The sequence below is a fragment of the Nerophis ophidion genome, linkage group LG05 (assembly GCF_033978795.1).
Source record: "Nerophis ophidion isolate RoL-2023_Sa linkage group LG05, RoL_Noph_v1.0, whole genome shotgun sequence".
Taxonomy (NCBI): domain Eukaryota; kingdom Metazoa; phylum Chordata; class Actinopteri; order Syngnathiformes; family Syngnathidae; genus Nerophis; species Nerophis ophidion.
This window is the reverse complement of record NC_084615.1, coordinates 58222971-58247341: the sequence shown is the minus strand read 5'-3', so window position 1 is coordinate 58247341 and position 24371 is coordinate 58222971. Positions and strand designations below refer to the sequence as shown.

General features: G+C 37.3%; 1 long non-coding RNA gene across 2 annotated transcripts; it reads right to left on the bottom strand.

Moving 5' to 3' along the window:
• Positions 1 to 920: 920 nt before the first annotated feature.
• On the bottom strand, positions 921 to 18375 carry LOC133553428 (uncharacterized). Of its 2 annotated transcripts, XR_009806907.1 has the most exons (4): positions 18060 to 18375; positions 15426 to 15479; positions 10852 to 10908; positions 921 to 2627 (listed from the first exon to the last, which is right to left on the bottom strand). It is a non-coding gene; the product is annotated as an uncharacterized LOC133553428 (long non-coding RNA). The 2 variants fall into 2 exon arrangements; XR_009806906.1 differs by lacking the exon at positions 921 to 2627 and having other exon boundaries at positions 7884 to 10908; positions 18060 to 18371.
• Between the last annotated feature and the right edge of the window lie 5996 nt (positions 18376 to 24371).

Below are 24371 nucleotides of genomic sequence, written 5' to 3'. Positions count from 1 at the left end.
ATCCCAGCTTGGTCAAGCTCATGTCGAGGTTCCCCGCTCCTAAAGCCTCGTGGTTAGAGCTGTGGTTGTGAAATTTTGTGTATGGGCTTATTTGTGCATATACTCAGGTATAGTGGCGCTCTTTATAAATACAGCTATAAACAAATCATTTACCATGTTGATCCAGCTTGACTTACACTTGTAGAAACTTGACAAAACATTACATTAAACCAACACATTTTAAAGGTATCCCAATTAACATTTTCAAGTTCATCTAAATGAATCAACTGAATGTCAACTTATGTTTTGAAGTGTAAAATACTTGACACTATGAGTTAGACTTAGACTTAGACAAACTTTATTGATCCACAAGGGAAGTGGACTCAACCTAACTCAGTCAAAGCAACAAGATGACCTCACTAAGTGAAGTTGAGTCAACTTTTTTTTCTTTTTTTTTTACAGCGAATGTGCTGGACTCCCACATTATCATGAATAAAGCCACAACTGTACTCACTTGGCGTCCATTGCAGCCGGGCACTTAGGAGGGGGTCCCCAAATCTGTGGCCCCTACCCAAGGTGTCTTTTCGTACCCATTCTGGGCTTTTTGGGGTTTTTCCTTTCCCAGATGTAGTTTTTCGGATCATCATTGTGGTTTATGCAGCCCTTTAAGTCTCTTGTGACTAAAAGCTATGCAAATAAACTTTAATTGATTGATTGATTTAATGGGAGGAAATGTAGATGACAGACTAATTGTCATTTTCTATATTGATGTTTATAATGTCATCATAATGGAAGGGCCCACACTGACATTTCAGCCATTGATTTACTTCAGCGATGACTAAAACTGTATTTTCTATTCTGTTCTGCATGTTCATACAATACAAAATAAATAACCACAATGTGCAACAGACATACAAACACAAAGGAGAAAAACCAAGGAGTCATTATAGCAGATTTTATTTCCATAACGTTGCTCCAACATAATACCATTAGAAATTTTACATCATGAGTTTCAAACATATTATCTTCTTTTCAAACATTTTAATTTCATTTTATGACATATTTTACAGAAAAAAAAAATCATGTTTTAATATCCCTGGAAACAATTAAATTAGTATTTAATAGTACTTATACTAATATAAAACTGTTGCTTGGCCCCGCCCCTAAGAACAGTATTTCCAGGAATCCCCTTTTTATGGACAGCTCAAGGGATTCCTGGGAAAACTGGACCCCAGGAGAGAGGAGATACAAATCAAACATACATCATTGTCACTGTCAGATGTTAAGATTGACAAAGTTAAAGTAATGTTCCCCGGTCAATTAGTGCACCTGGTGGTGTGGAGGCCAGTGTGTGGGTCCTCGGTCCCGAGCTACAGTGCTTCATCTCAGACTACCAACTGACCAGAGATGCAGCACTGCACCATGGGCCACAGGGAGTGTGCAAATACACTTTTACTTGGAGGGGGGGTTAACAGGAAACTACTTGAACGCTGGACTTATGTGACTTCCTGTGGCGTTAAGTGATTTTCCTTCTCCAATTACACTTTGGCACTACTTTGACGCTGTAAACAAAACAAGTGTGTGCGCGTGTGTGTGCGCGCGCGTGTGTGTGTGTGTGTGTGTGTGTGTGTGCGCGTGTGTGCGTGTGTGTGTTTGTGCGTTCTTGTATTTCTACCCTTCTTGAGACATCAACAAGGAAAAGCACCTTCCATATGAGGACCGGGTGAACAAGTTAGGACTGAAATCATGGTCCCAATACAGAAATACATTACATCTAATAGAGAGCCAAATACTATAGAGTCCGTGAACATTGCTCCAATGTCAGGATTTTTTGGTGATTTAATGTGCGTACAAAAGTAAACAATGACAGGTGCAAAGGCAGCAATATATGATAAAACAAAAAGGCAGCTAAAGAAGGACTTCCTTATTCATCGCCGAAAAAAACCTGCCAGGTGAACAGAGGATTTTACGACTTCTCGTACTGACGTAAGATGACCCGCGTCCCATAAGTGACCATAGGATGAACACATACACTATGGTACCAAGACTATAGAGGCCATTAACAGTTAGCTTTTAGAGCTGGGTTGCCCAAAGTGCGGCTCAGGGGCCATCTGTGGTCTGTGACTCGTTTGTCATCGGCCTTAAGCACATTACAAAAAACCATAAATAGAGATCTCATTTGCACCCCTGGTGGTGAAATCTATCAAAATTAAGGTGGTCCCAAAAATGAGGGATTTTTCAAATGGACTGTGTGTCGGTTTTAAAAGTGCTCCCCCTCTGGACAACATATGAAATAACAAGTGTGTGTGGAAAAAATAAAATGCGCCCCCTTTGGCCAAAATTAATACAAACAATAAAATATGTATACAACTTGAAGTAAATAATGATGATTAAAAAACAATTACAAAAAAAAAATTACAAAAAAAACAAAAATCTAAATACTCACCTTTTTGTATTTGCATAGTATGTATACATTACTAATGTTGTAAGTACACATCTTTAACTATCTAGAAAGGATGGTCCTAAATAGATAGGCACGTTTTTTGGAGGTCTTAAGAAGGTAACAAATACAATAGTGTGTGTGTGTGTGTGTGTGTGTGTGTGTGTGTGTTGTTGATAGTCACCTCTTTGCTCCATGCACATCTCATCTGGAAAACACACACACATGCACACACACACACGCGCGCACGCACACACACGCACACACACACGTACACACACGCTTTGTTCAACTCACTGAAAGTACATCACTTGCATAGACCAGTTATAAAAATCAAAGCATCATCTCTTTTAGCATAAGCAAAACATACAATAAATACATATAAAATACAACTGTGAATAACTGTGACAGACGATTAGGTCATTTATTTATATGAGCTAAATATGTAACTAAATGTCATTTGTAACGTTGGAACATCCGGAAGCGCATTTGTGAGGTCACTGATGCCTGGATCACAACTTATCTTATAGTTCATCCCACAATTGTGTGATGGGCTTGAGGTCAGGGTTCTGTCACACAGGACACTCGTCTAAATCCATGCATTCTAGTTTAGTGTACCGTCACACCATACAGTCTACATTCGAACAAATACATATATTTTGCAACCTGAATACTTAACTTATATTGAACAATGTGCTGACATGAACAACTATATATGTATGTATATATGTAGTGTATCATACAATTACTTGCTTTGTGTTAATTAGTGTGTTAATTAGTATGTTGTTGTTGTTTAGGTTTACTTTGAATATGTAAACAGTTACTATATGATAATTGCCCTCCGCTTTTTTTTTTTTAAAACTACATAGCAGTTACTTGCTATTAACTTTGTTCACTTCCTGTTCTCAATTAGTAACACAATTTAAATTGAAATGTAAAATAGCTACAGCAGTTCTCATTGGTGTAAGTCAGTCCTGTTGTTTGCTCTGAGACGGGCCAGAGACGTAGTGGACACATGACCACGTGAGCGGACACGTGCATGTCAACATGTTACTTTTGGTCGGACAGCTGACTGTGACGTCAGTGGACACAGGAGTACAAGGCACACGTGTGGACTGAGGAGTGTGCACCATAACCAGGAAGGCGCTATCCTCTTGTCTCGGAACATAGACTTCGCATTGAGCCACATTTGACTAACTGCACTAGAGCAAGCCCGGTCACAGGCAATTACAGAGCCTGCTAGCCTGGGTATGGAGTCAGTTAAGTTAGAGCTAGCCAGCGCCAGGCTGGATGATCCCTGTACACATAGCAATTTTCGTAGAATAATACACAACTCACAAAATGTTTTTTCTACTGTGTCTATGACTTCGTCAGAGTTAGACATGCGTTCTACTGAGGTGGCAAATTATGATGCGTTCAGTTTATCGCAGCGCCAAGTAGACAATCTGAAAATTCCCGTCATATCAATTCCTAGATATGGTCGTAATTATTTTAAGTACACTGCGCATAATAAACGCAACATTATTAATATTGCTACTACGGATAATTTTATCAACAACTCCTTAAAACAGCCCACTACCTATAATATGGGCTTTCTAAACATCAGATCTTTGTCTCCCAAAACGTTATTAGTCAATGAGGTCATTAGAGACAACAACCTTAACGTCATCGGTCTTAGCGAAACCTGGCTTAAACCAGACGACTTTTTTGCGATAAATGAGGCATCCCCTCCTAACTATACGAATGCGCATATTGCCCGTCACCTCAAAAGGGGAGGGGGTGTCGCACTAATATACAACGAAAACTTTAACTTTAGTCCTAACTTAAATAATAAATATAAATCGTTTGAGGTGCTTTCTATGAAGTCTGCCACACCTCTGCCTCTGTGCCTGGCCGTTATCTACCGCCCCCCAGGGCCCTATTCGGACTTTATTAGTGAATTCTCAGAGTTTGTTGCTGATCTAGTGACGCACGCCGATAATATAATTATAATGGGGGACTTTAATATCCATATGAATACCCCATTGGACCCACCGTGCGTGGCGCTCCAGACTATAATTGATAGCTGTGGTCTTACACAAATAATAAATGAACCGACGCATCGCAGCGGTAATACGATAGACCTAGTGCTTGTCAGAGGTATCACCGTCTCCAAAGTTATGATACTCCCGTATACTAAAGTAATGTCCGATCATTACCTTATAAAATTCGAAGTTCAGACTCATGTTCGGCAAGCTAATAATAATAATAACTGCTATAGCAGCCGCAACATTAATGCTGCCACAACGACGACTCTTGCGGACCTACTGCCCTCGGTAATGGCACCGTTCCCAAAGTATGTGGGGTCTATTGATAACCTCACTAACAACTTTAACAACGCCCTGCGCGAAACCATTGATAGTATAGCACCGCTGAAGTTAAAAAAGGCTCCAAAAAGGCGTACGCCATGGTTTACTGAAGAAACTAGAGCTCAGAAATTATTATGTAGAAAGCTGGAACGCAAATGGCGCACGACTAAACTTGAGGTGCACCATCAAGCATGGAGTGATAGTTTAATAACTTATAAACGCATGCTTACCTTAGCTAAAACTAATTATTACTCAAATCTCATCCGCATTAATAAAAACGATCCAAAATTTTTGTTTAGTACAGTAGCATCGCTAACCCAACAAGGGACTCCTTCCAGTAGCTCCACCCATTCGGCAGATGACTTTATGAAGTTCTTTCATAAGAAAATTGAACTTATTAGAAAGGAGATTAAAGACAATGCGTCCCAGCTACAACGGGGTTATAGTAACACAGATACGATTGTATATACGGCGGATACTGCAAATATCCAAAATAGTTTCTCTCGTTTTGATGAAATAACATTAGAAGGATTGTTACAACGTGTAAATGGAATAAAACAAACAACATGTTTACTTGACCCACTTCCTGGGAAACTTATCAAGGAGCTTTTTGTATTATTAGGTCCATCAGTGCTAAATATTATAAACTTATCACTTTCCTCGGGCACTGTTCCCGTTGCATTCAAAAAAGCGGTTATTCATCCTCTCCTTAAAAAACCTAACCTCGATCCAGACCTCATGGTAAACTACCGACCGGTGTCTCACCTTCCCTTTATTTCGAAAATCCTCGAAAAAATTGTTGCAGAGCAGCTAAATGAGCACTTAGCGTTTAACAATCTATGTGAAACCTTTCAATCCGGTTTCAGGGCAAATCACTCGACTGAGACAGCCCTCGCAAAACTGACTAATGATCTATTGCTAACGATGGACTCTGATGCGTCATCTATGTTGCTGCTCCTCGATCTTAGCGCTGCTTTCGATACCGTCGATCATAATATTTTATTAGAGCGTATCAAAATACGAATTGGTATTTCAGACTCAGCCCTGTCATGGTTTAACTCTTATCTTACTGATTGGATGCAGTGCGTCTCCTATAACAGTGTGACCTCGGACTATGTTAAGGTAACGTGTGGAGTTCCCCAGGGTTCGGTCCTTGGCCCTGTACTCTTCAGCATCTACATGCTGCCGCTAGGTGACGTCATACGCAAATACAGTATTAGCTTTCACTGTTATGCTGATGACACCCAACTTTACATGCCCCTAAAGCTGACCAACACGCCGGACTGTAGTCAGTTGGAAGCGTGTCTTAATGAAATTAAACAATGGATGTCCGCTAACTTTTTGCAACTTAATGCCAAAAAAACGGAAATGCTGATTATCGGTCCTGCTAGACACCGACCTCTATTTAATAATACAACTTTAACATTTGACAACCAAATAATAAAACAAGGTGACTCTGTAAAAAATCTGGGTATTATCTTCGACCCAACTCTCTCCTTTGAGTCACACATTAAAAGCGTTACTAAAACGGCCTTCTTTCATCTCCGTAATATCGCTAAAATTCGCTCCATTTTGTCCACTAAAGACGGCGAGATCATTATCCATGCGTTTGTTACGTCTCGTCTCGATTACTGTAACGTATTATTTTCGGGTCTCCCAATGTCTAGCATTAAAAGATTACAGTTGGTACAAAATGCGGCTGCTAGACTTTTGACAAGAACAAGAAAGTTTGATCATATTACGCCTGTACTGGCTCACCTGCACTGGCTTCCTGTGCACTTAAGATGTGACTTTAAGGTTTTACTACTTACGTATAAAATACTACACGGTCTAGCTCCAGCCTATCTTGCCGATTGTATTGTACCGTATGTCCCGGCAAGAAATCTGCGTTCAAAAGACTCCGGCTTATTAGTGATTCCTAGAGCTCAAAAAAAGTCTGCGGGCTATAGAGCGTTTTCCGTTCGGGCTCCAGTACTCTGGAATGCCCTCCCGGTAACAGTTCGAGATGCTACCTCAGTAGAAGCATTTAAGTCTCATCTTAAAACTCATCTGTATACTCTAGCCTTTAAATAGACCTCCTTTTTAGACCAGTTGATCTGCCGCTTCTTTTCTTTCTCCTATGTCCCCCCCTCCCTTGTGGAGGGGGTCCGGTCCGATGACCATGGATGAAGTACTGACTGTCCAGAGTCGAGACCCAGGATGGACCGCTCGTCGGGGCCCAGGATGGACCGCTCGCCTGTATCGGTTGGGGACATCTCTACGCTGCTGATCCGCTTGAGATGGTTTCCTGTGGACGGGACTCTCACTGCTGTCTTGGAGCCACTATGGATTGAACTTTCACAGTATCATGTTAGACCCGCTCGACATCCATTGCTTTCGGTCCCCTAGAGGGGGGGGGGGTTGCCCACATCTGAGGTCCTCTCCAAGGTTTCTCATAGTCAGCATTGTTGCTGGCGTCCCACTGAATGTGAATTCTCCCTGCCCACTGGGTGTGAGTTTTCCTTGCCCTTTTGTGGGTTCTTCCGAGGATGTTGTAGTCGTAATGATTTGTGCAGTCCTTTGAGACATTTGTGATTTGGGGCTATATAAATAAACATTGATTGATTGATTGAATTATAACTGCATCACCCAAGTAAACGTTCTTCAATGTACAGAATGTACATAAATGATTTATTTCAATCCACTACTGTACTGTATACAGTAGTTACAAGTTATAATTACTGTATGCAGTAGTTATAATTACTGTATGCAGTAGTTATAACTACTGTATGGGTGTGTAATAGCTACTGTATACAGTAGTTATTACTACTGTATGTGCTAGTTACACTGTAAAAAGTGTCATTGTCAATTAACAGCAAATTATTGCATTACTTTCACAGTGACATTTACAGTAGTATTATACAGGACTACGATTACAGTATTTGACTGTGGAAAAAATACTGTGGAATCCTGCTAAATGTTTAGAGCAGGGGTCCCCAAACTTTTTGACCTGGGGGCCACATTGGATTAAAATAATTTGGCCAAGGGCAGGGCTGTTTATATATATATATATATATATATATATATATATATATATATATATATATATATATATATATATATATATATATTTATATAGATAATCCCAATGGGTTAGAAAAGAACAGATTTAAAAAATAAAATAAAATAAACATTTAACTTGGGACTTCCCGTGGGCCAGATCTCGAATGCTGGTGGGCCGGATCTGGTCCGCGGGCCGTAGTTTGGGGACCACTGGTTTAGAGTGTAGAGCAGGAGTGTCAAAGTGTTTTTTTTTACCGAGTCCCTATTAGTAACCTTAGATCATTTATGAAGATAGATGCATGAGGATCCGCCTCACGATATTATTACACTATTGCCTATGCCTTTTATTAAATAGATAGATAGATAGATGGATAGATAGATAGATAGATAGATAGATAGATAGATAGATAGATGGATAGATAGATAGATAGATAGATAGATAGATAGATAGATAGATAGATAGATAGATGGATAGATGGATAGATAGATGGATGGATGGATAGATAGATAGATGGATAGATAGATAGATAGATGGATGGATGGATGGATGGATATATAGATAGATAGATAGATAGATAGATAGATAGATAGATAGATAGATAGATAGATAGATGGATAGATAGATAGATAGATAGATAGATAGATAGATGGATGGATGGATGGATGGATATATAGATAGATGGATAGATAGATAGATAAATAGATAGATAGATAGATAGATAGATAGATAGATGGATGGGTGGATATATAGATAGATAGATAGATAGATAGATAGATAGATAGATAGATAGATAGATAGATAGATAGATAGATAGATAGATAGATAGATAGATAGATAGATAGATGGATAGATAGATAGATAGTTAGATGGATAGATAGATAGATAGATAGATAGATAGATAGATAGATAGATAGATAGATAGATGGATAGTACTTTATTGATTCCCTCAGGAGAGTTCCTTCAGGAAAATTAAAATTCCAGCAGCTGTGTACAGAGTTGAGATCAATTTAAAAAGTAAAAAGTAAATAATGGGGGTTTAAATGGGAACAAAATAGAAAAATATTAAAATAAGAATAAAATACAATTATTATTATTATTATTATATAGTTTTCACCTACACTATTAAAATGAATATGTACATTTTACGGTGATTCACCAGAATTTTACAGTAAAACCTATGGTGTATTCACAGTATATTACTATAAATAGAAAAATAGTCCCATGTTTTTTTAACAGTAGAATTGCAGTAACAAAAGTGCTATTTTTTTCCAAATGTAAAATCTACAGATGTTATTTTTATGGTGTATTACTGTAAATGGAAGAACAGGACCGCAGTTTTTCTATGGTAAAATTCTGCCGACCGAGCTGCCATTTCTGTAAAGTCCAATTTGAAGAATGACTTGCTGTGAAATCATAAGTCAAGCAGATGTTTAAATAGTAACACAAATGTTTGAATGTATGATAAAATATTTGTTGCATTTTAGATATTATAGTATAAAATATTTTAAATTGCATGCAGTACATGTGTTTTTTTCTCTCAAAATGGAAAATACGAATACATTTATTTTGTAAGAACGATGAAATATTCTATTGATGCATATTTTTGCCCAGGCTTTCAAAGGCCATTTAACGATGTGGTGGGCCACATGTGGGCCCTGGGTCTTGAGTTAGACACATGTGGTGTAGGATGTCTCGTTGAAAAGGTAAACTAAATAGAAGAAAACTCAGTATGTTGCAAAACTACATCTTATTTGTTCAACCATGTTATGAAATATATTATTGGAATACAAAATGATTCATTTAATAATAAAATAGAATAAATTAATAAAAAGTAGTATCTAAATAAACACCGTATTTGCCGGACTGTAAACAGCTACTTTTTTTCTACCATTTCAACTCGGTGGCCTAAAGAATGGTGAGACTAATTTATGTGATTTTCCTTGACGTTTCATATTCAACAAATAGTTTTCAAAGAACACCGGCAAAGTTGGTGTTATTTTTTTTATGCTATGGCTTCATCTTTTGGACGATTTCGGCCACTGCAGGTGCTGCAGGTTAAAAATGTACTTCCTGTTTCCTGCCTTGAGCCGCAAGTAAAGCCGTCCATAGCGTTTCTGCTCGAAAGGATTCTTCACTCATCACCCTCAGCAACGTTTGTAAGTTTTACAATATAACTAAAACAATTCATACTTACTAAACTGTCCCACGTGTGATGGCTGTAATCAGGCTAGCATTGTTAGCATGAGCTAATATGCTAACATTTTTTCAAGTGTCTGTGTTAGTTTTATTGATTGACTGATTGAGACTTTTATGAGTAGATTGCACAGTACAGTACATATTTCGTACAATTGACTACTAAATGGTAACACCCAAATAAGTTAGTCCACGTTAATCAATTCATTCATTTATCAACTTTGTATTGTCTCTCTGTCTAATGCCCCTCTTATCCCCACAATTTCCCCCTCTGTCTTCCTTTTTTCCTCTTTCTATCCCCTCCTGCTCCGGCCCGGCTGCCCCAAATGATAATATAAATACATTTAATAAAGTCAAATTCAAATAAGGCAACGAGAGAAGTATCTTACACTTCTCTTTTGTAAAGTAAATCTGAAGAGCCGATATGGGCATCTACATCAACTATATGATTTGCCTGAGAAGCTGGACAGGACAAAAAAACAAAACAAAAAAAAACAACTTTGTATTGTTGCAGTTTTGTAAATTCTCCAAAACGTCACTGTGGAGTTATGGAGTCTGTTTAGCTGATTGGAGAGTTATCTTCCACAGATAATGGGTGGAAAACGATGACTTCTGTTTTGTTTGATCAGCCATTTTACTGCCGTGTTACAGGCACCGTTTGGAAACAATTAAGTTATGTATATAAACATTTGCAATTTAATTCCTTGTAAAAAACTAATTTCAGAAAATATATATCAGTGGATAATATATGGAGAAAAGTTTTTTTCTTCCAAAAACTTGTGAGTGTGGCTTATACGTATATGGTGCGCTTTAGAGTCCGGAAAATACGGTGTATCTTATTGTTGCACCTTAATGCTGCTCCACAGTGATGTCCATCTTCAGTCTCCTCATCTCCATCGCAACCCCTGATAAAAGATAAAATACAGTTTAATGAAACAGCTAATAGGACAAACGGAGTTAACGATGTTGGGTTTTTTTTTCACTGGAAAACTCTTGACATTTGCAGGACTGCGAACGCTCCACCGTCCCTTATAAGGTCGCAGCTGGACTTTTTATTTTGGGGATGATGGAAAATAGGGAAATGGGACCAGCGCGCAGCATAAACATTCCCTGGTCCAGACTGTGATTACTCCCACAGATAGATGGTCAGACCTCCTCCCCTGCTGTACATACATTCCCTTTTCTAGGCACACTTTGAGGGGCACGGGGGGAGGGGGAGGGCTTTGTCTCCCTGTGCTCTGGCTCAACAAGTCCATATTAAGAAGTAAGACATGCTCTCACACACACACACGCGCGCGCACACACACACACACACACGCGCGCACACACAGTGTCACAGTAGGCCATGTTCCCAGGAAGTGCAACCCACAAACACATGTGCCCTCTCCCAGCCTCGTCATGCAACTATTGCTTCTTGCAAGTCCCACCAAACATTTCACTGCTACTTCACATTCAAACAGCATTTTAGTACTGAACACCCTCCTTGTTGTCGTAGTACCTGGACTATGTCAGGTCTATTTGTTGTTTTGCCTTTCCAATAGTTTTGAAATGAATAAGCCAAAAAGGAAATCAGCACTCGATTCAATTATAGACTTTCAACTTTAAATTTGACATGCAGGATAAATAAACTAAATAAAAATTGTCATTGCCATGAATTGATTAACGTGGACACCGACTTAAACAAGTTGAAAAACTTATTTGGGTGTCACCATTTAGTGGTTCATTGTACGGAATGTGTATGTACAATCTACTAATAAAAGTCTCAAGCAATCGATCCACATTCAACTCGACTTTACTTTATGAACACACATCACACAATTAAAGTTGCATTTATTTTCCATTCTTATTTGTATTTCAGCCACTCAATATCAAACCCAAAAAATGGCTACAACATGAAAATAAATGGTGAATTAAAAAGTATAGACTTACTCAGACAAATACATGAGCTGTTCCACTCAGAAGACTTTTAAAGCCATATTTCTATTTCATAACATACAAACATTATTTTTGTAGTTTTTGTTCCACTGTCAAGTTTGTTGCATGAACCAACATTTTTGATTAAAATGTTTTTTTCCATTGTCACTCTTCCAAAACTAGGTTCATTAAAAATCTTAGTTCCCTCTCGGACTCTCAACTGTGGTACGTGTGTACATCAAAGAATCACTTGATTCTATACTTGATCACAGTGTTACTGTTCAAACTATGTGTGATGTGACAGTGGCCAGTGACAGTTAATTAAATAAAACCTCTACATTGTTTTTAATGAATACTTAGGCTTACCGCGCTATTGTATCATTATGGTGTTACTTGGAGAGGCAAGTATTTTCTGAGGTGGTACTTTAACCACGTTACTAGGTTATACTTACTTTCTCTTTTTACAAATATGTTTAGAATGTTGTGTAATATAATTTGTATGTGCTTTCTACATGATTTCTAAGATATTGTACTCCAACATTAAATATCAGTAAGTTTAACTGTTTAGATCTTCTTCTTTAACAAGGTACATAGAAATATGTGAGCCACAAGGAGAGATCCGATGCAGAGGGAAAAGAGAATCGTTGCAATGGTCCATCAGACATGGTACTACAACTTTACAGTATACGACAACACAGTATTCTTAAAACATCATCAGCATTGCAGCTTAAGGTTGTCACAAACTATGTCATGATATGTAGACACAATCACTTTTGAGCGTTTGTCTGTGGTTGTGTTTGCGTGTGTGTGCATGTGTGCATGTGTGCATGTGTGTGTATGTTTAGACAGGCTATGATAACAGCCAGAGAGCTATCTCTTCTGTGAAGCTAAACATTTCCTTGTATGGTCATATCCCCCCTCCTAGTTCAGTAAATCACACACAGGAAACCCACTCCATTTGACTTTATCTGCTTGTTCTACAAAGTGTTCATCCGACAGACACACACACACACACGCATACACACACACACAGACAGACATATACACACACAGTAAAAAAGTATGAAAAAAACTGTATGAGAAAAAGACAGACACTTTAATCTGATGGAGTTACTTTAAAAGTCAAAGTTTCCATTTTTGGAAACTGAGAAAAGCAATGAAGGTGAAAGCATAATAATAATGACAAGAAGGTTTAAGATAAAAACTGGTATTGGGTGGTCCTTAAAAGTTTGATTGATTGATTGATTGAAACTTTTATTGGTAGATTGCACAGTACAGTACATATTCCGTACGATTGACCACTAAATGGTAACACCTGAATACGTTTTTCAACTTGTTTAAGTCGGGGTCCACGTTGATCAATTCATGGTAAGTGAGACATGAAATGGGACACTCTCAAGCACAGGTGTCAAATTCAAGGCCAACCAACACCTGAAAATAATATTTGTCATGAAACAACTTTATCTTTTCTTACTAAATGTGTTTGTTTTTCTATTTTAACAAACAAAAATATATGTAATGTAATTGCATACTTTTTAAGGTTCAAAAGGTATATTATATATGATAGTATCTAATATTGCAACAAATATTATATTGTCATGTTTGGTTTTATGTCAAAATAAAAATAAATACTTAAATATCTGCCTGACTTATGATGGCAAAGCAAGTTATCAATCCGATTGTACATTGTGAAATCTAATTTATTTTATTGTCAATTGAAAATTGTAATTATTTATTATTTAATCATATTAAATTATGGTAAAGTTGTACTGGCCGAGCTGCCAGTTGTTAATGTAAAAGTTATCTTTGTTGTTTTTACCGTGTATTTCAGTAAATTGAAAAACGATACCAATTGGCAGTTTGGTTAACAGAATTCAAATAAACAGTAATACTGTTTTTGTATTTACAGTAGTAATATGTTGTAACAAATAAACAGTACAATTTACTGTAATATTCTGTGACCAAGCTGCCATTTTTTCAGTAAAAAAAACAATAATGGTACTGTTTTTCCTTGTATACACACTGAATTTTTTACAGTAAAATTCAAGTGACTGAGTTGGCAGTTTTTAAAATAAAATCTAAAAAAATTTATTTACAGTGTACATAGAAAATATATTGAAAAGTCAAATAAATAGGCAAATTCATGTTTGTTTTGCCCTCGATGTGGCCCTCAACAAAAAATTCAACACTCCTGCTCCAAAGCGTCAGTACGAGTATCTGGAAACTGCGATACAGGCTGATCGGTATCTGAACGATACTAATAAATAGCCCACCTCTATTTTTGTACAGCAAAAATAATATAATTGATCAATCTTCACTATGACAAAATGTTTGTATCAACAACACGCACTTTTATGAAGTAATTGGAAGAAAAAAACAAGCAATGTATTTGTGAAATAGTGCCTCACAGAAAAGAAAGAAAAATTAATACTATGCATCATTGATTTATGAGTCATAATATTGTAAAATTATATTAAAAATATCACCATAGCTACTATAATCTGGAAAAAGTCAGATACTTTTGAGGAAGAAGTTGTAATTTAACCAGAGTAAATTTGTAATACTGTGATAATTAATAAATTAAAGATTGTTAAAAAAAAAAAAAAGTTGTACTTTTCCCACAAAATGCTGTACTATTATAAAAAAGTTTGATTTCTTTATAAGAAAATTAGATCTTAATGGGAAGTTGTAATCTTGTGAAAATAATTAAATGGTTTTTCATAATCACGTTTTCATAAAACAAATAGGTAATACTGTATAATAACAATAATATTGATAAATACAATTAAAAAAATAAACTGCAAATTTAGTATGTTATTAAAAAAATAAGTAAATATTACAACAATAAAACTAGTAACTTTATGAGAATGAAGTATTCTGTGTAAAAAACAAAAGGCTTTTATAGTACTAGAATAACGTAATAATATTACAAGTTTTCAGATTAAATAGTCAACGTTTTGCTACTTCAAAATAATATTTAGTGTTGCTGAGAAAGAACGACACAAAGTGAAACGCCCTATTCGCTTGGCTGCGTCAACAAATAGTGAAATTATATGAACCAACAAGACAAAGGTGAAGCGGGAATGATTGCTAACATCAACAACTCCACAATTTAACATGCCCATCCTTACAACTTCTGAAATGCTACTTTTTGTATCCTGCCAAATGTCCCACTAAATATAAAAAGCATGTCGGGACATGTGACATTGCTCTTCCTCCCATGTGACCAAGGGAATATGCTCTTTAGGTCCCTAAGGAGGACTCATGTGAAGGGGTGTAGTGTGTGTGAGTTGCCTGGCGGGTCATGTGAAAGTCCTGCCCCCCCCCAAGATATTTGACTGTAAAATAAATAAATATTGCATTTCCTGTTCTCCCCTATTTCTTTCAGACCATGAAATTATGCTGTGAATGTCTTCCCCTCTTTTCTTACATGGAGCAGTGACCTTAATGTGACCTATTGTGTGCGTGAGTGTGTGCGTGTGTGTGTGTGTGTGTGTGTGTGTCTCACCTCTGCGGCCTCTCCTGTCATCCATCTGTGAGTGTGTGAGGACCAGGCAGCGTTCTGAGAGAACACACATGACGACTTGTCACTTGTACACAGTGCAGTGAATGAATACAACGATGACGTGTGTGCTGAACATAAGTTCAGATAATGTTCTACTGCTCAGGGCCAAAGCTAAGCTGACACAACCGATTTTGGTTACCAGCCACACACTCACACCTGCACACCCATGTGGGGACTTCAGGAAGCTGCACAAAAGCCATGCATGCAGTGAAAAATATTTCAATACTAAACATATATATATATAGATACAGTGGGGCAAAAAAGCATTTAGTCAGCCACCAATTGTGCAAGTTCTCCCACTTAAAATGATGACAGAGGTCTATAATTTTCATCATGGGTACACTTCAACTGTGAGAGACAGAATGTGAAAAAAAATCCAGGAATTCACATTGTAGGAATTTTAAAGAAATTATTTGTAAATTATGGTGGAAAACAAGTATTTGGTCAACAATTCTATGCTCTCACTGATGGAAGGAGGTTTTGGCTCAAAATCTCACGATACATGGCCTCATTCATTCTTTCCTTAACACGGATAAATCGTCCTGTCCTCTTAGCAGAAAAACAGCCCCAAAGCATGATGTTACCACCCCCAAAAAGTTCTATTTTGGTTTCATCTGACCACATGACATTCTCCCAATCCTCTGCTGTATCATCCATGTATCCATTTTGGTATAAACTCAACTCGTCGTGTTTGGAGGAAGAAGAATACTGAGTTGCATCCCAAGAACACCACACCTACTTGGAAGCATGAGGGTGGAAACATTCTGTCTCTCACAGTTGAAGTGTACCTATGATGAAAATTACAGACTTCCGTCATCATTTTAAGTGGGAGAACTTGCACAATCGGTGGCTGACTAAATACTTTTTTGCCCCACTGTATATATCTACACATACATACATACATATATATATATATATATATATATATATATATATATATATATACATATATGTTTTTTTCTTAAATTGGATGGTATTCGATTGTGCAAATAGTAAACAACTCCGAAAAATCAACGTTCACTTGTTAATAATTTATTCTAACTGTCAATATGCATGAAGTACTACATCAAGCATCTGATGCAGTTGGTTCACTTTTTTATTTCATACATGTCTGATTACGCCTGCTAAATTGTGTCAAATATATTTGGCAACATTGTGTTTACCTCTCTGAAAGTCCAAATGTGACATGCAAACCTGTCAGTCTGAAATGCTGTGATGTCATTTCATATTTTTTGATCAAGGACATTCTCAAGTATCAGTGTAATAATGAGCAATACTGTACACATGTAAAACATGCACAGTATGTGTGTGTCCATGATGATTGTAATATACCGCCCATTTAGGCTCTGACTGCACAATATTGACACACATGTATCAACAATGATAATATAGGAGGGGCTTTATGGCGTCTGTTTTATTTATTTTTTTACTAGTCTGTATTTTAATTTTGTGCATTGTTTTTACCTTTGTCAGCACAATAATCACCGTAACAAAATAAGCTCCTGCGTTTGATTATTAATGTTTATTTTAGTGCTGTCAAATGATATTTATTTTTTGAATAGGATGAATCACACTTTTGAAACTGGATGAATCATTTATGAACACAGGTTATTACTAGCTTGCATGATTTAAATCAACTTAAAAAAAAAAAAGACTTATATATATATATATATATATATATGTATATATACACATATATTTAAATATATATATATATATACATATGACTATATATATATATATATATATATATATATAGATATATGTATATATATATATATATATATATATATATATATATATATATACATATATCTATATATATATATATATATATATATATGTATATACATTGGTATTTGATTGTGCAAATAGTAAACAACTCCGAAAATCAACGTTCACTTGTTAATAATTTATTCTAACTGTCAATATGCATGAAGTACTTCATCAAGCATCTGACGCAGTTGGTTCACTTTTTTATTTCATACATGTCTCATTACGCCTGCTAAATTGTGTCAAATATATATTTTTGTGTCCAAGATTTGGACACAAAAAGCGGTCAAAATGCATTTTGTAATTAATCTGCATATGAGTAATTCAATCATCTTTTTTTTTGCATTAATCACACAGTTAAATCATTATTTTTGACAGCTCTAGTTGATTTGTTTTTAATTGCAGTTTGCACATTTTGCATCACACTGACTCTTAAATCAACCGATGAATCGATTTTAAAAGTGCACTAAAATGTGTGTAGTAGTGTGTGATCTTCATTCTCTAATCAATCCATCCATCTTCTAGACCACTTGTCTGTGTTAGGGTGATGGGCACGCTGGAGCCTACCCCAGCTGACTTTAAGGGTGAGAGGCAGGGTGCAACAGAGAGAAACATGTACAAACTTTAACTCATAGATTCAAACCCTCAAACTCCTAACCCCAAGGCCACTGTATGTCCACTTTTCACCAACTAATCTGCATTAATCACACAACAAATGTCGACTCCCTGCAGGACTGTCGTGTGGAGCCTGTGATCGAGGTAAAGCCACCTGTTGACCCCGAAGAACAGTTTGTGTAGTCATACCTGAGCAGTAGACGCCATGCAGCGTATGAGAAGAGGTCTTCGCCGCGGATCTCCAGAACACTAACTATCGTCATCACATGGACCCCTCTGTTCTCCTTATGAAGTGGATGGACTTCCAAGAGCCGCAATCCTCCGATACCTTGTATGGGAGATTGGAGGGCGGGGCCTTGGGCGGGAATGACTGATGGGGCAGATGTCAGCAGACCCGACCGGTGACCTGTCGAGTCTGTCTGGGAAAGACTGGGAATGACACGGAGTTAAAACAGAGAAGGGGGAGGGGGCTGGGAAGAGGATGTGAGGGGCAGAGATGAAAATCTGGGAGGAAAGTAAGAGAAGAAGGAGTGTTTGTGAAAGGCATATATTCCCTCCCATTGGAAAAAAAAAGTGTTTGACATATTTTATGTTTCTTCTAAATTTGGGCTTTTCTGCTCAGGCAGTGGAAAGCTCTCACATAACATGTGGAAGTCATTACACAGGGAGAAGGAAAAGGGTCATTATTTAGAGTATCAAAGCACACACACACACACACACACACACACGCACACACACACACACACACACACACACACACACACACACTCACACACACACACACACACACACACACACACACACACACTGTACCCTGTTCGTCTTACAGAGTGCATGTCAGGGCCTGCAGGGACATTGTACCTATGGAGGTTGTCCTATGTTGACATTTGGCCGTGACATTGTCTGTCCATACATTACAGTACAAACAGTTCAATCTTGTCCAATCTCTTGCAATCAATCGCTCATGTACGCTAGGCCAGGGCTGTTCTACAGGCTGCCCTTAGGCCAAATCCAGCCCGGGAATGACACTATACCGGACCCCCGGGTTCAGTTTAAACTTGGGAGAAAAAACAATTTTGCAGCAAAAAAAAAGAGTGTTCCTGTTGCATAGAAGAACTTGGAACAGTGTAAACACATGGGCAGATCTTTGTGTTTATATTTTGACCTTGCCCGCAAGCATACACTGGGGTCATAACGTGTCAATTGTATAACTGAGGCGTTCCTCAAGGCACACCTTTAAGTCCTCTTCATTTTTTCAGAATGTGATTTATGTAGCTCCGGTTACTTCAGATTAGGGTTGTACGGTATCAGTATAGTACCGTGATAGTAAATCATATTCGGTACTATACCGCTTCTGAAAAGTACCGGTCCGCTACCTGACATCCACTGTAATGATACCAAGTAAAGTAGCGTATCTAGTCGATACTACTACAATTAAGTAAATAATTTTTGGCATTACAGCTTTTTTTTAAATATATATTATGCTTATAAACTCAGGAAATATGACCCTGCTGTTACCCATCGCAATTATATGTGTGACAGAGAAAAGAGGCAATAAATACTAACCTTTGTATTCAGTTCAATAACACAGCAAGAATTTAAGAAATAAATGCCAGTTTAACAAAGTAAAACAAAATACAGGAAATAATTCTAAAAACAATTACCTGGTTAAAAAACAAGAAACAACAAGCAGTTAGTAGGTAAACAAAAAGCATCGTGACTAACCGGGGAAGAAGAACTTAGTAGCGAAATGCTGCTGTTGCTTCTACCTTGAGTAGTAGCCACTGTGGTGTTAGTATAGGTTGAGTTATGTAAACACTTTCAATTAATTGTGTGACCTGAGAAAACAAGCATCTGGAACCATTTTTAAAAAAAAACAACATAACATCTATGTTGGACAAGTTAAACAAATAAAAGAAGGTTGTAAACCAAACAGGGCAAAAAAAAAAAGGGCAGCTATTTAAGAAACATACGATCATTGATTATAAAGTTAAAGTAAGACAAAATAACAAAACTGCTCACCAAAAGACAAGTCCTGCTGCTTCCTGGTTTATCAGCGGTGTAAGTAGTGGTTTCAGTCTGTAACACATCTGAATTGTAATTATTACAATGTTCAAATCAAACACACCTAGCTTACACTGCAAAAACTGAAATCTAAGTAAGATTAAATATCTCAAATAAGGGTGATATTTGGTTATTTACTGTCTGATAAGATAATTCTTCTCCCCAAGCAGATTTTATGTTAGAGTGCTTTATTTGTTTTAAGTGTTTTGGTCCTAAATGATCTTAGTAAGATATTACTGAGATATTGCTGAGATTTGATGACCTATATTGAGTAAAACATGCTTGAAACTATAATATCAATTGTTGCAAAGCTGTGTCATCAACACTCACAAGTATAAAACTACTTTTTTAAAGTAATAAATTCTTACTTCAATCATGATGCCGAGCGCATATCAGTATGTCAAGATAATGGCACTAGAATTTACTTCATTTAAGAATATTTTTCATCATATTGGGCGAAAAGGTATCTTTTTTCTTCCAAGAATAGTGCACTTGTTATTAGTGAGAATATATTTATTTTAATGTAATTTGGGGTTCATTGAGGTTGGCTAATTTTACTTGTTTTGGAAAGTCTTGACAAGCCGAATGTTCTTGTTCTATTAGCAGATAATTTTGCTTAGTTCAAATAAAATACCCCTAATTTTTGTAGTTTTTTTTCTTGTTTTTGAACAATGACTTTTTGCATTGTAGTGAATTAGTGAAGTGAATTATATTTATATGGCGCTTTTCTCAAGTGACTCAGAGCACTTTACATTGTAAAACCCAATTTCTAAGTTACATTTTTTTTTAAACCAGTGTGGGTGACACTGGGAGCAGGGAAGTAAAGTGTCTTGCCCAACGACACAACGGCAGTGACTTGGATGATGGAAGCGGGGATCGAAGCTGCATCCCTGAAGTTGCTGGCATGGTCACTCTACCAACCAGCTTAATAATTATAAGCAAGCGGTTGCCTGTGTCACTCCTCTGGCCACTAAATTTGGCGTTGCTGCCATCAAATCTTGACTTAAACTAAAATAATAAGAAAAAAACAACTAATAAATCAATTGGAATTTTGGTAAACTGAGGGAGGAAATGTTTTCATCATGTCACGCCATCTTTCAGGTAACTTGAGGTAGGAAACGTGAAGCCACAGCAAGCAGGTCCTCAAAGGCCCAGGCTAAGACCGACTTTTTTATTTTATTTTAATCTTCTATTCCCCCCCCCCCCCTGCTGAAAATTGTAATTTTCCTGAAGGAACTCTCCTGACGGAATAAATAAAGTACTATCTATCTAAATACAATAAACATTGACAAATCCAGTTTTGGTCTATGACATGCATGAAGGAACTACTTCTGGGCTTTCTGCAGTTGGTGAAAGGTAAAAGAGAGTTTGCACTACTGGCCTTTCTTCTGCGTGACTATGGCTGCAAAAGGCCTGTGGATGGAATCTTCTGCTGGAGTCTGTGGGGTTGCTCTTGCCTTTTTACTGTGGAATCAGCATTTGCATGTCTTCACTTTGCTGAACAAAGACATTTGCCCAGGTGGACATTATCTAACTCTATACAAGAAAGTAAAATAACATAAATGTCATAGTTTATGTCACACAACCATTAATATTCACACTGCAGGCACATACCCGAAGATAAATCGTGTATTACTTATTTTGCCTGAGAGCTGGTCGGTTCCTGTTGGCCAGGTCGGTCCCGGTGGAAGCAAACCTTTTCAGGCGAGCAATTTCAAAAGAAATGCAAACTATTCCTATCTAAATATATTGAACCTTGTATGGATTTTAAATTTATGTCTAAGTCACTGTAAAAGAAATAAATCAATTGACATGTAAACAATGTTCATATTAAGTACGTAGACCTTCATATGGATTCATTGACACAATACATTTATACTTGAGCAAATTCTGGCACATTTAGTCTTGTACTGGGTTTATTTTTGTATTAATGTCCTTATAAATTAATTAAAAACTGTTGGCAAACACTTTCATCTTGATAAATTAACACAATCCAATAGGTAATCCCTGCGTGTTTATTGTGGTGCTTTTGCTTGTGATGTAATTAAATTAAGTAATTCATCCATTCATGTATAGGTCACACATTCTCATATTACCTATTTTTTGCGATATATTGCTATATTATCATATTGCTAGGACGTCTGTACAGCCAAACTGTTACTGCATTCGCTTATTGTAGTAGCGTAACTACACCTTACTAATGCCAACATTTTAATATTACTCACCCCTCTTCTCATTTGCTGCAGAAAATTACATGTAATATGTACGTGTGTAAAATGGGGCAAGAGCATGTGATGACTAAATGTATGATATTGCCAAAGGCAGAGCACAGCATCTACTTATAGTGTATGTACCAATCCTGTCCTGCCCACGGTGCAAATAAACACCAACACATCAAGTCAACACACCTGTGCAACAACAGTGCAGACATTTAAAAAAAAAAAAAAAGGTCTAAACACCATGCACAATTCAAAATTAAACTTATTTAAATCCAGTACAAAGCATGATGGGTAATATGCAAAACACTCTCATTTTATCTTTGTTTGATGGTTGTGACTGATGACAAAATGTCAAGAAGCTTGTCAGGGAACTAAACAAGGTAGGAGTCCAACTTTCACACACTCTTAATATTTCTTGTTTTATTGTTTATACTTTATATTGTAGTGTCATCACGGCGTGATGGGGCTTGTTATCTATTAAAATTGATGTGTGTTTGTTAGCTACATTGTGCTTTATTTAATGCTTTAGTAAAATCAAGTGTCTCTTGTCTTTTCCTGATTGTACTGTAAATGTTACATATTTTATTTATGTACAAATGACCAGTTTTACATTACAATCAACTCCCTACCGATTGTCGAGAAAAGGCACTGTTGTGCGTGTAAGTGTGTGTATGAGGGCGTGTTGTGTGTGTGTTTGTGTGGGCATGTGTGTGTGTCTGTGTGTGTGTGTGTGAGTGTGTGGGAGAAGCAGGTGGAGGCTGTATGTATTGGTGATTTCCCTCCAAAATCAGGCTTTATTGCATGTTGCACTTTATTTTTACCTTATCGTGTTTGGCAAACGTCTCTCTTCAAATTGGTATTGAAGGCCTATTGAAATGAGATTTTCTTATTTAAACGGGGATAGCAGGTCCATTCTATGTGTCATACTTGATCATTTCGCTATATTGCCATATTTTTGCTGAAAGGATTTAGTAGAGAACATCCACAAAAAAAGTTCGCAACTTTTGGTCGCTAATAAAAAAAACCTTGCCTTTACCGGAAGTCGCAGACGATGACGTCACCCGTTGAGGCCTCCTCACATCCTCACATTGTTTTTAATGGGAGCCTCCAACAAAAAGAGCTATTCTGACCGAGAAAACGACAACTTCCCATTAATTTGAGTGAGGATGAAAGATTTGTGTCTGAGGATATTGATAGCAAAGGACTAGAAAAAATAAAAAATAAAGTAAAAAAAAAAAGGCGATTGCATTGTGAGCGATGCAGATGTTTTTAGACACATTTACTAGGATAATTCTGGGAAATTCCTTATCTTTCTGTTGCGTTGCTAGTTATATAGTACCTGATACTCAGAGGGGTTTGTCCACGGGTATCTTGACGCCAGTCTCTGAGGGAATTAGTCACGGCAGCAGCAGCACGACAGAAGTTCCGCTGATCTCCGGTAAGAGGCTACTTTTTACCACAGTTTTCTCACCGAAACCTGCCGATTGACAAGTGGTCGGGATCCATGTTCGCTTGACTGCTCTGATCCATAGTAAAGCTTCTCCTCCGGGAATTTTAAACAAGGAAACCCCGTGTGTTTGTGTGGCTAAAGGCTAAAGCTTCCCAACTCCATCTTTCTACGTTGACTTCTCCATTATTAATTGAACAAATTGCAAAAGATTCAGCAACACAGATGTCCAAAATACTGTTTAATTGCTCCATGAGAAGAGACGACTTTTAGCCGCTAGTGGTGCTGCGCTATTATGTCCCCTCCAATTCAAGACGTCACATGCACGCATCATCATAAGCGTCATCCTTCCGCAACATTTTCAAGAAGAAACTCCGCGGGAAATTTAAAATTGTAATTTAGTAAACTACAAAGGCCGTATTGGCATGTGTTGCAATGTTAATATTTCATCATTGATATATAAACTATCAGACTGCGTAGTCGGTAGTAGTGGATTTCAGTAAGCCTTTAAATTGATATCCACGCTTAAATCATTGGGATCGCCATTCACATAAGTAAACAGCTGAGGACGGTGTGGCGCTGTTGGGAGAGTGGCCGTGCCAGCAACCTGAGGGTTCCGGGTTCAATCCCCACCTTCTACCAACCTAGTCACGTCCGTTGTGTCCTTGAGCAAAACACTTCACCCTTGTTCTTGATGGGTCCTGGTTAGCGCCTTGCATGCCAAGTTCCCGCCATCAATGTGTGAATGTGGAAATAGTGTCAAAGCGCTTT